This window comes from Cetorhinus maximus, chromosome 22 (assembly GCF_964194155.1).
Source record: "Cetorhinus maximus chromosome 22, sCetMax3.hap1.1, whole genome shotgun sequence".
NCBI lineage: Eukaryota > Metazoa > Chordata > Chondrichthyes > Lamniformes > Cetorhinidae > Cetorhinus > Cetorhinus maximus.
This window is the reverse complement of record NC_135900.1, coordinates 28,180,416-28,196,509: the sequence shown is the minus strand read 5'-3', so window position 1 is coordinate 28,196,509 and position 16,094 is coordinate 28,180,416. Positions and strand designations below refer to the sequence as shown.

Below are 16,094 nucleotides of genomic sequence, written 5' to 3'. Positions count from 1 at the left end.
GAGGGCTTTGTGGGAAGAAGGGAGTTAGGAGAGAAATTAGAGAAAGATGCAAGTTCAGAGCTGGGGTGGGGAGAAATATTAGAGGAAGTTTAGCCCAATGAGCTAGTGGAAGGGTCACTGCCACAAGTGGCCTCAGCCTGAAGAGGTGGAAGGTTTATCATTGCCCTAATTTAATCTTCCCACTTCCAATCCAATGCATATGCATGAGCATTAGGAAGAATGGGTCTGAAGGGGATGTCCACTACAGCCAATAGGTCTATAAACTCTCAATATCAAGGCTCAGACACTAATACAGGTCTTTTAGATAAGGTATCAGGCCATAACTACCATATGAGGAATTATACTCCTAGTAAGAGATCCTCATTCAGGAGGACAAATAAGGAAAATTAATAAGACAACCTATTAAAACACTGGATTATTAAGGTTAATGTGCTAAAAAGAAATGTTAATCCCACTTTTAGAAACATTCCCAAAAAGAGCCATTGCCTACCCAGAAAATATTTCTTTTAGCTCCTGACTTACACCTATTGTCTGATATGCAGCGTTATAATCTCCAAACACAATGCAGGTAATTTTTACAGCAAGTGTTAAGTTTGGAAAAAATGTGATTTTCAATCAGGAGAAAGTTTGCTTATAGTTCATTGGAGTTTAATAACTCAAGCTTGACATATGTGGCAGACACGTGCGACGCAGACCCACACTTGGAAGGCACAATGCAATTACATAGGCACCATTGTCATATTTCACAATTTCAACAGTCTGGTTTCAAGCTTCCTTTATTTTAGCAAAGTTTTATGCACACCATCAGTTGGGGAAAGATCACTGCTGGGTGAGCTGAGGTGTGTATTGGCCTTGACCAACTCCAGGATTGACCAACAGCTTCAATGTGACACTGTTGGAAACCAACTCACTTTGCTGTAGTTGGTATTTTGCATTGCAGGCAACCATTAAAGTTGCTGCTCATGGCTTCTGATGGTATTAGCGCCAGGCGCTTGATATGCATGGGTTGTATCTAACAGCAAGCTAATCAAACTAAAGCCCACAGCAGAAAAAGACATAGAAGACTGCTGACATCTCCAGGGAATTTAATGTTTCCACCTCACATGCTGACTGAACTATAAACTATTACAATACAAGCTATATTAATTGCTTTCAAATTCACCCTGTAGAAACTATATTAACTACACAGATACATGCTAATTCATTACAAATGGTATTGCACCTGGGGAGTTGAGACTAAGCAGAGTCTTCAGGTGATGTGGGATCAGATGTTTAGGGATATTTGGACCTAGGCAGTAATAATGTAGGCAACATCATAGATCTAAATCAGTCCATCTTGCATCCTGGTTCAGCTTAATACTGTGAGTATTCCTGACCCTCCTGTATCACATGTGGCCTTTTCTGATCTCTTTCCACAAAAATAGTACTGTCGGAACCATCTGCCATATAGGCTTGTGTTCGACATGAACATTAATGAGGGGGAGCATTTTTGCAACAATTTTATCCAAAGCTAAATAGCATGAAATAAACTGTGCTGAAATATCACTTGATCATCTTAATAAGTACAGTCAAGTTTGCACGTTAAGTCACCATCAGCATTATGTTATACTGGCGACTAGCCCAGCTTCTGCATGCTATGTTTTGTACACACTTAAGTTTGTGTATTGTTACAGCTGTTCTGTTATAATTCATTTAAAGGTGCTTCATCTTATGATTCCAATTAGTAAACAAATTAATAATTTATCACATTTCAGTCATCCAATTTTAGTTAGGTGTACAAATTTTAATCACAGATTGACCTGACCAGATTAAAAGCATAAATAAAAGCAAAATACTGCAGATGCTGGGGATCTGAAATAAAAACAGAAAATACTGGAAAAACTCAGGTCCGGCAGCATCTGTGGAGACAGAAACAGAGTTAACATTTCAAGTCCATATGACTCTTCTGCGGAATGTAACCAGATTGTTTGCTCCATCTTCTCTAAATGGTTAAGCTTTTTATGTGGCCTGGATATTTGAGAGAAGCTGTTAGAACAAAATACTTTAGTGGCGACAGGCTTTTGCAAACAATTTAATATTTTCAAAATGCATTTGAGCCCCAAGTACAAAACCACCATGCTTTGATCAACTGAACTAGCAAAAGACTATTGTGTCAGTCAGGGAACCATCAATAAAACAGGGTTCTGTCAGAAGCATAAAATTCTGAACTGACATGAAACAGTTAAGCATTTCTAAACTCTGACATTAGAGCATCCTGAAGTGTTTAAAGCAGGTAATAAAAACTCCTGGGAATTTCAGAACAAATTTTATTGGAAAAGCCATAAAAATGCCATTTTCTAAAGTTAATCCCAGATGGGTCAAAAAAGTCATGCCATAAGTCAAAAAAAATGGCCAAAGTCAATAAGTGACCCCAGGCATGACACAAAGTGTTATTAATTATGAATAGTTACCATGGAAATTTCTGGTCCAAGGAATGTGAATCTTGTCCACTTTCCAAAAAATTCACTTCTAAGCTTCAACTGAAGAACACTGGAGTTATCAAGCTTTTCAAGGGCCCCTATCAGAAGTCCCTGGCTTCAAAATGATTAGCTGATTAAGGAGCCAGGACTGAATTCTCCATCAGTTTTCCGGATGTAACGAATTTTGTTGCTAGAAGTTGGGATTTTGTGACTCTGACCAGCATTTCAAACTACTTTTGCTATGCAGTTATGGTTGATAAATAAGAGGAGAATTGAGAAATTTGAAGAAATTGAAGCTGATCCTCAGCCGCAGAGCATTTATGAGCAACTTCAGCATGTAGAACTGATCCCTGATGTTCTTCAGTTCTGACTGTATCACTGTTAATGACTCCGAACACCCAAATATCCATTGGAGCTTTCAGCCAGCTACGCAGGAAATAACGTAATTTGAGAGGATATAGAGAATTTTGAAGATGGCAACTTTGCTCTAGAACATCCAACTCTAGAAGCCCGTCTCAAGATGCTCAGATTGTACACAATGTTCATCGAGTGACTCAAGTTTGACTTAAAAATATGGGCTGGTCTGGAAAAAAATTGAAACAGCAAATGCATAATAATTTGAAATGAGAACCATCCAAAATAACTGACCTTAAGAGTAAAATATTGGATGTTTACATTTGTTCCCTATCTTTGAAACATAAATGTCTTAAAATAGTCGGGAACTGTTTGCAAGTGATGCTAAGGAAAGTCCTCTATTGTTATAATATTTATAATGTTATCGTTTTGTCTGGTCCAAAAATCTTGCTATGCAAAACAGAAAACTGCTTTGACAATCGGTATTAGGGTGTAACAGGATGCTGGATTATGCACTAGCTTTCTGCTACTGCCTGAAAAAGGAATACTTGCTGGAAAGTGTCCAAGCAGTTATTACATTTCAAATGCAGCAATCTCTTTTCTCCCCATTTTTGGTCCTATGCAACTAATGTAAGTGATAAAGATCACAGTAAGGCAAAACTGATCAACAGTTCAGAATTACAAAAAATCTTTTGTTTCCCCGAATACAAAACAATTCAATTTCCAACTTGCTTCATCAGGTATTAACGATGGAACTTTGCATTTTGCACTGACCCTTCAACAGTATTTTTTGGCATATATCATTGGTAGGCAGATAGTCGAAAAGGCTCTCCCGCATATGGAAAGACCCTCTGGTCAGTTGTGTGCGTGTGCACTCGTGCGGGTGGCGTGGCACATGTGGGGGGACAGAAGAGTGGAGAAAAGGAGAGAGAAAATTCCTCCCCCGCACCTAATGAAGGAGATAATGCTAAAACACAAAACGAAGGAAATATTCCTTGTTGTCATTTTACACTGGTTTTTTACAACTACTGGGGGTCAGTGACAGAAGCCTAGAAACTGGAACAATCTCATTGCTGTGTCCCATTATAATATTCAGCTGTGAAAATTCAGCTTGTGCAGGATCTGCTTCATCCAAAACATAGATAAATGAAAACACACAAGCTGGGATTTAAATCAAGTTACAATATCAGATGCTCTGCTGCACAGTACTATAGTCCAAAAGGGTGAAACTGAACATGGGTGGGGAAGGAAGACAGGTGGTATTGCATCGGTTGCCTTTTTACAATCCATGTGGAATTCAGTTCCATTGACTTCAATGGAACCAAATGTCATTCTGAATTCTGCAGTGAGTGACTCACCTTCCACCTCCCAAAAGCCTTTCCACTATCTACAAGGCTAGTGTGTTGGAATATTCTCTGCCTTCCTAGATGAGCACAGCTCCAAGGACACTCGATAAGCTCAACATCATCAAGAACAAAGCAGCCTGCTTGACTGACATTGCATCCACCACCTTAACCATTCACTCCCTCCACCATTGCAGTACTGTGTACCATCTACAAAATGCACTGCAGCAATTCACCAAGGCATCTTTGACAACACTTCCCAAAACCCATGGCCTCTACCAACTAGAAGAACAAGGACAGAACATGAATGGGAACACCATAATCGTCAATCCCCAAAGGTCACACATGATCCTGACTTGCAAATACATCACCGCTTTTACTTATCGAGCCAAAAATCAAATTCACAATAGCACTGTGGGACCATCTTCACCCCAAACTGCAGCAGTTCAAGGAGGCAACTTCCACCACCTTCTCAAAGGTACTTAGGAATGGGCAATAAATGCTGGCCTTGCCAGTGATGCCCACATCCCATGAATAAATATTAAAAAAGGATGCTGTGCATTGCATAGGAAGAATTACTTTACTGACTGGACAATGCCATATGGAAGGGAGCAGCTTGAGCTAAAGACGACATACAAACACTATTTCCAGCTGTACCCCAAAGAACAAATCTTCAACAAGCAATTCATAAGTCGTGACAAATTGTGAAAATACATTGTGGAGTGGGGGAGGGTGGAACATCACAGGCTCCAAATCAAACTTCCTTTTCAGATGCCGACAATCTGGTATGTTTCATTATTATAAGTTTTCATTTGATTTATACCCTCTTCTGCAACTGAGTCAATAATTGCCATCTCTAATACTATTTCTGGGTATACTACACTAAAAGGTACTGACAAAAAAAAAATCTTAAAAAAAAACTTATAAATAACATTGTCTGATAACTATTGAATCTGTCCATTAGCCTAAGTGAAATATGAAGAATTATTGGCTGAACAGTACTGCTCCATTAGCATTGAACATTTACAGATTAACCAGCAAACCTTCTAAATTCGAAATACAAAAACAGAATTCTGAAAATTGACTCCCACTAGAGCTCAATACTTCTGACTCATTCTGCCTATGGAAATACAGGCACTTCATGTTTAGAAGACAACCACTACACCTAATTTATCATGGAACTTAGTAACTTACAAGTCTTCAGCCCCCTGCTCTTCAATGCAGTAGATTTAATGATGCAGTATCTGGATCCAGGCTTCAACGGCTTCCACCTACAAAGTTAGGGATTCAATACAACAGTAATGAAATGCATATCAATGTTTGAAAATTCTATAAATATCAAATGAGCAATAAAGCTATACATGATTTCAGCCCTCAGATGACTGCTGATTAACTTTCACAACTGTCAAAATATACACTTTTCTATAAGATTGGCGAAATCTCCTTTTTTAATACCCAGTATAAACAAATTTAAATACACGCGATACAAAAATACAGTATCTCTCATTCTGAAGTGCAAATGCAAAATTCTAGAGCAAGTTCTGTATAAACAAGATATTATTCCATTGTTGTGAACTGTCATTTTGAACTTGATATTTGCAACAGTTACAGTACAAGTCAATTTTAAGATTATTTAGACTAATAAAGAGTTAATATTCTAAAAATGACAGGTAAAAGCAATTGGTAACCGCACTCAGCAGCTCTGACTTGACCAACTTTCATTTTAGAAATCAGGATTTTAAACATCTTGAGCTGCAATAATTTCTTCTTAAATGAGGCTACATCAGTTTATACTTTTTCTATGAAGTTAACATTAAATTTGCTCAATTTCTAAAATTTAAAGAAATTCAGACTTTTCATTGCTGGTCTAGCGTTCTAAAGCAGGAAGATGTGACTAGGCTGCATCAGTGGCAGCTGCAGACACACTAAGTAAGCCATATCTTTTCATAAAATGATAGTTTGCTGCCAGTGCAGATAATCCTTGCCTGAACTAATATCTGCACTGGTAAGCTTTAAATCAAAATATCAAACACCCTATTGCCCCCATATATCAGACCTTCGGCATTCAATAATTGTGAAGGAATTAAGCATTTTTTGATGCATCAAAAGTTCAGGATATTGGTCCCATGGACGGAACAAGTAGAAATGCTGAAAAGAAATACACAAACACAATCCTTTCAATTCTACTTGAAATTCACATTTGCAGTCAACAATTTTTGTCCAAACCAATAATTATGATAGAATGCTCAGGATAGCATGAACCCAAGTAAATGGAACCACCATTTGGAGACCAAACACCTGTCCTCAAAAGGTAAGCCACAACATATTTCAAGCAAACACTCTTTCAACTGAAAATGATGAAACTAATCCAGAAATTTGATGGCTCTCTCAGTATAAAGTTTTGGCAAGATTATGCAAACTCAGGTAGGAATGCTGAGAATTTTTCATCACCTCTGTCACTACTTCATTTCTTCAATCAGCACTTTCAGGCTTTACAGGACAATTTGGCCAAAATATTTGACAAGGCCAATGAACCTAACCTTTCCTTATAAGGGAGGAACTAACATTTTATCATAAAAAATAAATAGCTTTGCCAAAATCTTTTATCTATGAAGCAGTTATGTGTTGCAAGGCAATGTGACAACGTTCCCAACACTGCTTTGTTATTATGGGCTACAAAATGTCAGTCCTAAAAGTTAATGTAATTTTGAAGCATTTGTCTCAGCTTCATATAATATTGAATGATTCTATTCCTTAAAGAGGCACACAAATGCAGGATTGCACCTGGGTTCAAAATCCATTTTCAGGGGACTTCTTGCAAAGGGTGACATTGCTGAGTCTAAAAGATTTGAACAATGCTGCTGGTGACTTCTATTTTAAAAGACAATTTCATTCCTTTTGATTAGTTCTGATTCTCATTTCAAAGTTTTGATGAAAGGTTATCGAAGTGAAACGTTAGCTCTCTTTCTCTCTCCACAGGTGCTGCCTGACCTGCTGAGTATTACCTGCATTTTCTGTTTTTATTTCAGAGCTCTGTCCGATGTCCCAAAGGGTTTTTGAAATACTTGTCCACCTCACTCATTTTATTTTTCATATTTATAATTCTTCTCCCGCTTATCCTCTCCCCACAAAAAATGGCACAACTCCCACAACCACCACCTGGACACATTAACTCGCATGCGGTTTATTTGAATTTCTCATACTATACCATTTCTTTCTATTTCCAACCTGATGGCTTTCCCCCAACCTGACAAAGAAAGGGTGTAACAAAGTACATTCAAGGCATCAAGGAAACAGAAAACTCTTTGTTTGAGGATGTACAAGAGCAATATGAGGCAACTTTTTCTTCCATTTTCTTTCCATTCCTTAGGCATTTTATAATTGCCTTTTCTGTCACTGTTTAAGAAAAGTGACCTCTGTATGTCATTACTTTTCACCTTATATACAATGTTCAGAATTGGTCTCAATATGAGCTAAGCTACTCTGGCCTATTATGCAGACACACGCATTGCTGGGCCTCTGCATTAACCTCACATGAATAAGCAATTCAAACTGACAATAAATTTAAAAACTCTCATTTTTGCCAACTTACAATGTTGTTAGTTCCTTAATGTTAACAAAAATGCAGGAAACAAAGCTGATTGTTTACTGCCAGCTGCACTTCTCCAATGCTAAACCACCCAAAGGGAAGACTCACCTTACCCATAGTTAGAATAGCTGCCAAAACACAAACTTGTGGGAAAATATCATGAGAAAACCCATTATTAAAATATTGTGTAGCAGTAGTGCAGCTAGAGTAGTTTACAATTTAACCTGGAAGACAGCAACTACTATGCCCCTTCAGAAAATGTTGTAGAAATCAAACCATCTTGTAAGGAGCTTTGGGCATGCAATTTTTCTTTTTTGATTGAAGGTCAATGTTGCATAATTCCACACTCAATACAGCTTCCTCCAGAAATATAACCAAGCCTAATCAGTTGCAGTCGAAATGCTCCACAACCTCCAAGTATGATTCAAGCTAATTATACATACTTTTGTACACACACACACACACACACCACTGCCACCAATAGCAAAAACCTGCAACACCATTAGCAACTGCATTTTTAATGTTTGGAAATTGTGGACCCTATGCGAATTTAACATCTGTAACAGAAATGTTCTGCTTAACTCAAATGTAACGCTTTACATCTATTATGGTAATAATGCTTTGTAAAACACAAGTGATCAATGAATTTAAACGATTACTTAAAACGTATAGATCATTTTTTTCATACAAAATATCATCAGCACAAATGGCTGAGATGATCAGAATGTGCGAATATTTGGTATTTTGAATAGGAACTATAACTGTAATGCTACATACTTACCCACTTGCATGTTCAACGTAGTTATTCAAGAAAATCTTTAGTTTAATGGCCCCTCTCTAGAGCCTACATAAAATGATTTAAAATCAAGTAGGGAAAATTCACCCATTAAAGTTAAAACTGGGAGATGAAGGGAAAGAGAAAAGTTTCAGCATACCAAGGACATTGATTTCAGACTTATTAAAGCAATGTATTATCAAATTAACAGTAAAGGATCTCAATTACTGTAAAAGGGATCAGCTAAACTGCTCAAAATTGGTCAGAAAACAGACCAATCCTGCAGACTATGAGGACCAACTGTACACAGCTGGGCTTTTTCAAACCTGTCCGGTTGAGTCACAGGATTAAGGAAAGGAAAAGCTTTCCTTAAAGCTATTTTCCAAGAACTTCCATTATGTCACATCTCAAATGGGACACTTAAAACCATGCAACACAGTAAGAGACCATTCAGCCCATCTTGCCTGGGCCAACCTTTTGAAAAAGTTATCCAATTAGTCCCACTCCCTTTCTCTTTCTTCATGGCCCTGCAAGTTTTTTTTAAACATACGTTTTAAGTATTAATCCAATTTCCTTCTGAAAGTTACTAATGAATCTTCTTTCACCGTCCTTTCATACAGTACATTCCAGCTTAACTTGCTGCCATTTTTATTTTCTCATCACCCCTCTGGTTCTTTTGCCAACTTTCTAGCATTAGAGACTTACTTCCTTAACACCACGTTGCATAGTTTGTGACGGTTTGCCATGCTTACAAAGGAACAGGTTTAGTGTACTTGCTGACTCTTTCAATTCCGACTATGTTTTCTTTAAACATTAATTTAAAAAAAAATTTCAGAAAAATGGCAAGGAAAAATATCCTACGGCAACCCCTCTTGTCCTCAAAGAAGAATTGCTTATGAATGATCAGAGACAGTCAACCTGGATCTGAAGCATTATATACATACTCACCATTAAGTATTAAGTATAAGAATTTTACAGATTTACCTGGGAATGCTACCGATCTGACTTTGCCATGCAATTTTTATCAAGTGAAGCAGTCTTGAAATATGCCATCATCTTCAAGCAGCCTGCAGTCAGGGAGAACCCTTCACCTGAATGCGCTGTACAGAGTGTTTGGAACGTGGAACTCACTGTCACAGAAAGTGAGTAAGGCAAACAGCCAAGGTGCTTTCAAAAGACAGACATTTATATACCACCTTTCATGACCATCAGACATCTCAAAGTGCTTTAAGGCCAATGAAATACTTCTGAAGTATAGTCACTATTGTAATGTAGGAATCGTAGTAACCAATTTGTGCACAGCCAGCTCCCACAAACAATAAAGAGATAATTAGCAGATAATATGTTTTTGTGACGTTGAGTGATAAATATTGCCCTGGACACTGAGGACAGCTCATCTGCTCTTTGAAATAGTGTCACAACCAGCTGAGATTTTCAGCCTTGATTTTCATGCTCAAGTCCTGGAGTGGGACTTGAGGTCAGAATCTTCTGACTCAAGAGGCAAGAGGCAAGAGTGCTACCAACTTAGCCACAGTTGACACACATTCAAAAGGAAACTAAACAAGTTAATGAGAGAAAGGGGAACAGAAAGATTGAAAGGCTGAGATGAACCTCGTGTGGAACATAAATATGAGTATACATTAGTTGGGTTGAATGGTCTGTTACTATGCTGTATATTCTGTGCAATTCTAACAGCATCATTTCCATTGGCTTCCATGTTGAAGCAGTCCATTAACTGCCCAAACACCAAGGCACCAATGTCCATTACTGATGTTTAAAAGGCTTGCATTTATGAGCATCCTTCACAACCTCCGCTTGCCCCAAAGTGCTTTACAAGGAAAGTAATTTTGAAGTATAGTTACTGTTGTACCTAATCTGCCATTCATGTCCATTTATACCACATCTACTACCTAAATTTGCTTTCAGAAATGAACCCTTTAGACAAAAAAATTAAATTTAAGCAATTTCCCTGCAAGGAACATGTGCTGAGAATGTTTTAGACCCTGCTTTCCCTTGTTTGTCATGCATGGTGCATGCCTTCTAGTGCTCAATTTAATATGTTTTCAAGGCAGTTCCTTTCAAAGAAGCCTAACTAGCGCGCATGCTTTTTGGGGTGGAGGTGCTTCTGTACTAGATCTGTGCTAGATCTTGATAACTTTATAACTGCTGGCATCCTGTCTAGCTCCACAGGTGCTGCCTGTCTTCTGGTTTAACTCGAGCAACTTGATTAGGGAATCGGATGGAATAATGTCCTGAGAAACAGTTCCATTATCCATGCCTATTCTGTCAAAACCATTCTACTGGGAATTCCTTCAGGATGTCTAGTGAAGCAGGCGGCAATGAGGTCAATGAAGCCCCTATTAAAGTCCAGTATGATCAATCAAAACAAGAGACTCATGTACTTAATGTAGGGAAAATGGACTACAGTTAAAGACCACTGCACAAATGCACCAAGTGCACTACTCTACAGTAGGTACTGTGCCTTGTAGACCACTTTGTACACTCAGTTGAACGTATAAAACAGTGCTCAGCAACATTATTTATATGGCAGTCTTGAAATACAGAGAATGGACTCAAGCTGCTGGTCCTCCTGGTTGCAGCCTGTTTTACTATCTGAAGAAGCTACTCAACATCTGGCTACTTTTCACCAACTACATTCAACTTTGTCCACTTGATATACAAGTGAGTGATATACAAGACTGACCAGCCTCCCACTGACTTGGTTAAATCATTTGTTCACAAGTCCAGGATATCTAAGACTATTGGGCTAAGTTTCTATTTGCTAAATTCAAACCTTTTGTGCAAGCCTATATGACCAGAAGTTTGATTGTGTATTTTCCACCTGTTCACTTGAAGGCTTCTGAAACAAATGGATGCAGCGCTGGATTTACTGCAATACTGATCCAAATTGAGCGAAATGTTGTTTGAATTACTCAATATAGATTTTAATTCGGAAAAATTCCTGTGTTTTTTTATCACTCACATTCACCTTTTAGGGCAGTGCTTTATAAATGTTCAATCACACAATCACTAAACTGAATAAAACTGCACACTTACTGAAGCGACAGAACTTCAAAGAAATTGCACTGAGTAACCAATGTTCCACTTCTGAAAGACCCCGACAGTGTAAACTGCTCACAAGTTTCAAGTTGTCCCTTTTTTGCCTTCTTCCTTTCAGGCCAGCATTTGTATTCTCTTTGGAGGGGTACACTGATAAAAAGAACATCACATGCATATCATCTTTCCATAGTACAATGAAGGTGGCCTTTTTAAAAGGCTGAAAAGATCCAGCTTAACACTCTGGCAACAGCAGGATTATTTGCTATAAAAGCAGGTTTAAGTTCTGATTGATTTTATTTCCTGAGAGTTTTTTCATTTAAAGAGATTATATCCAGGTGAAATACTTTGCTCAAAACCATGAAATATAACTTCATGTTGCAAAATGTCAAACATCCTTATATATGAATTTATTTAAGTTATCGCAAAATTTAAAATAAATATAATCTACTGAACTCGAGAAATGGAGGAGGAGTAGACCATATGGCCTGTCAAGACTGCTCCACTATTCAATATGATCATGGTTGATCTTGGACTTCAGCTCCACTTTCCCGCCCATTCTCCATATCTCTGGATTCTCAGAGACCCTAAAAATGTGTCTATCCCAGCCTTAATCAGATTCAACAATTGAGTATCCTCAACCCTCTGGGGTAGAGAATTCCAAAGATTTGCAACCCTTTCAGTGAAGAAATTTCTCCTCATCACAATCCCAAATGACCAGCCTTGTACTGAAGCTTGTTTTAGATTCCCCAAGTAACGGAAACTATCTCCCAGCGTCGACCATATCAAACTCCTTCAGAATCTTGTATGTTTCAATGAAATTGCCTCTCATTCTTCTATAGGCCCAATTTACTCAGCCTCTCATAGGACAATCTGCGCATCCCAACAACCAATTTGGTAAACCTTTGCCATACTTCCTCCAATGCAAGTATATTTTTCCTTAAAGATGGAGACCAAAACTGCACACACTATTCCAGATGTGGTCTCACAAAAGACTTGTACAATTGTAGCAAGACTCCTTTATTCCTGTACCCCAATCCCTTGTAATAAAGAGTAACATGCAATTTGCCTTCCTAATTGCTTGCTCTACCTGCATGCTAACTTTCCGTACTCCTTGTATGAGCACACCCAAGTCTCTTTGAATACTTACAACTTTCACACATTTTTAAAAAATGATCTGCTTTTCTATTCTTACAACCAAAATGAATAACTTCACACTTCCCCACATTATACTCCATCTGCCATCTTGTTGCCCACTCACTTAACCTATAATCTCCTTGCCACCTGTGTCCTTCCCACAGCTTACCTTTCCGCCTAGCTCTTATCAGCAAACTTGAGATACATCTCCGTCTCTTCATCTAAGTCATTAATATAGATTGCAAATAGCTGAGGCCCCAGCACTGATCCTTGCAGCACTACACTAGTCATAGCCTGCCATCATGAAGATGCCCCATTTAAGTCCACACTCTGATTCCTGTCCATTAAATCAATCCTGCATAATATACTATCCCCAACTCCATGAACCTTTATCTTGCCCATTAACCTTTTGTGTGTCACCTTATCAAATGCCTTTTGGAAATCCAGGTGTACTGCATCTGCTGGTTCCCCTTTACTAAGCATACATCCTCAAAGATCTCTAATAAATTTGTAAAGTAAATAAGTACAGCCCTAAGTTTTTTTCTTTCGTGGGATGTGGACACTGTTGTTTAGGCCAACATTTTTCTTGCCCATCCTAATTGCCCTTGAGGTGGTGAGCTGCCTTCTTGAAGTGCTGCAGTCCACGTGGTGTAGGTGCACCTACAGTGCTGTTAGGGAGACTGTTCCAGGATTTTAACCCAGCAACAGTGAAGGAACGGCAATACAGCTCCAACCCTCAGGATGGTGTGTGGCTTGGAAGGGAACTTGCAGGTGGTGGTGTTCACATGCACCTGTTGCTCTTGCCATCCTATGTGCTAGAGTTTGCAGGTTTGGAAGGTGTTGAAGGAACCTTGGTGAGTTGCAGCAATGCATTTTGTAGACGGTACACACTGCTGCCAATGTGCATCGGTGGTGGGGGGCGTGGACGGGATGCTTTGTCCTGGATGGTGTCAAGCTTCTTGGTTGTTGTTGGAGCTGCACTCATCCAGGCAAGTGGAAAGTGTTCCGTCACGCTCCTGACTTGTGCCTTGTAGATGATGGACAGGCTTTGGGGAGTCAGGTAGTGAGTTAATCTCTGCACTATTCCCAGCCTCTGACCTGGTCTTGTAGCCACAGTAATTATTTGGCTGGTCCAGTTCAGTTTCTGGTCAATGGTAACCCCCAGGATGTTGATATTATAGGATTCAGCAATGGTAATGCCATTGAATGTAAAGGGAAAATGGTTGGATTCTCTCTTGTTGGAGATGGTCATTGCCTGGCACATGTGGCATGAATGTTACTTGCCACTCATCAGCCCAGGCCTGAATTTTGTCCAGATCTTGCTGCATATGGGCATAAACTGCTTCACTATTGGAGTAGTCGCAAATGGTACTGAACATTGTCCAATCATCAGCAAATATTCCCACTTCTGACTTTATGATGGTGGGAAGGTCATTGAAGCAGCTGAAGATGGTTGGGCCTAGGATACTACCCTGAAGAACTCCTGCAATGATGTCCTGGGACTGAGATGATTGACCTCCAACAACCACAACCACCTTCCTTTGTGCCAAGTATGATTACAACCAGTGGAGAGCTGGGGACCAACATTTATTTTAGCTACTCCCTTCCTTTTTATATACTGATAACAAACTATCATAATCTGCTTTTATATTTCTGGCTAGTTGCTGGAAAGATGCAGCATAAAATTGATGACAGTCATGCATCAGCAGAGATGTTTTTAACTTTGTGCTTCAGATAGTGGGCCAGGATTTATTGTCAAAATTGGAGATAACACTGTTCACCATTGTGCGTGCAAATTGCACAGTAACTTCAAGAGCATGCAGATCGTAGTTAAACAGAAAAATCCAAAAAGTTACTGCCCGATACGTGCGGCTCCACCTTTTGCTTCGCAAATAAGTGATCTCACTGTCTGGCTCGCCATTCAAATGCACTGAATGATGTGACATTCCTGTACTTGCACAGTAAATACGAACTAAACTCACCACAAAAAGTTAAAGCTTGTCCATTTCAGTAATGGTATTATAAGTCTTATGAAGCCAAACAATCTCTCTGGCACTGAAAATTAAAAATTACATGTGGAAGTCTCATTCGTTCATCTTTCATTTGGAGATTTTGTTTTGAAGGAGGGCAAGTAAATTTTGTTTTACTTTTATCTTTTTCACACTCTCAATCCAATCTTTCTGATTCTCGAATCTACTTTCTGTACCTGATTATACACTAAATTCACTCTTCTAATATACACTTCCCAATTCAGAATCTGTGCTTTATGATTCATTTCACAATACACCAATCTGATTGTCTCAGGGAGATATATAGTTGCTTGCTCTGTTCACACAGATCCAATATGCCATGTAGAGGATGCCATGCCATATCTTCCAGTTACATAAGTTTCCAAACACAAAATCTCATGGAAATTAAATGGGCAAGAGCAAGTCTAACAAATGGAAAGCACTATACATTCGCCGTCTACAATTTAAAAAAAATTCTTTCATAGGATGGGAATGTCGCGGCGAGGCCAGCATTAGTTGCCTATCCCTAATTGCCCTTGAACTGAGTGGTTTGCTAGGCCATTTCAGAGGGCAGTTAAGAGTCAAACACATTGCTGTGGGTCTGGAGTCACAGGTAGGCCAGACCAGGTAAGGACAGCAGATTGAGGACATTTGTGAACCAGATGGATTTTTATGACAATCGACAACTGTTTCATAGCGGCTATTACTGAAACCAGCTTTTAATTCCAGATTTGTTTGAATTTAAATGGTGGTGGAGTTTGAACTCACGTCCCCAGAGCATTAGCCTGGGCCTCTGAATTACTAGTCCAGTGATATTACCACAACACCAACATCTTCCCCCTAAATTATGGCCCATTATGTTAATTCAACTCTGTACACCAACTTACCTCCTTTTTCAATGTTCGGCTCTATTTGCACTTGCAGATCAGTCACTGCACACATTTATGTCATTGTGGAGTGTAGATGGGTTTTGGGGGCGCGTGGTGCAGACGCAGGCGCGCTTCGGAAAGGTTCAGCTCCAAAATAACACTTACCCAGGGTTTGCTTTCCAGCCTGCAACTCAAGTTGGTTTCCGCCAATTACAAAGAGTTAATCTCTTAAACATCAATTAACGATTGAAAAGTGGATGATAAATCAAACACAAGAAAACCAGTTTTGGTTCAGCAGCAATTATTTTGTCAATATGAATAAACATCATTTTTTAAATTAATTCATGGGATGGCTAGGCCAGCATTTATTGCCCATCCCCAATTGCCCTTGAGAAGGTGGTGGTGAGCTGCCTTCTTGAACCACTGCAGTCCATGTGGCGTAGCTACACTTACAGTGCTATTAAGGAGGGAGTTCCAGGGTTTGACCCAGCCACAGTGAAGG

At 39.0% G+C, this 16,094-nt stretch overlaps 1 protein-coding gene across 3 annotated transcripts in view; it reads right to left on the bottom strand.

Annotated features, from left to right (window-relative positions):
• Positions 1–16,094, bottom strand: part of LOC144696563 (ras-related protein Rap-1b) — a 74,933-nt gene that overhangs the window by 41,144 nt on the left and 17,695 nt on the right. For 2 of the 3 annotated variants that reach the window (XM_078567986.1, XM_078567985.1), the window contains exon 2: positions 5,351–5,427. The gene's annotated coding sequence lies outside the window, so the exon portion shown is untranslated. Of the gene's footprint in view, positions 1–5,350; positions 5,428–11,577; positions 11,731–16,094 lie in introns of all 3 variants that reach the window. The other variant, XM_078567987.1, reaches the window with a different exon arrangement.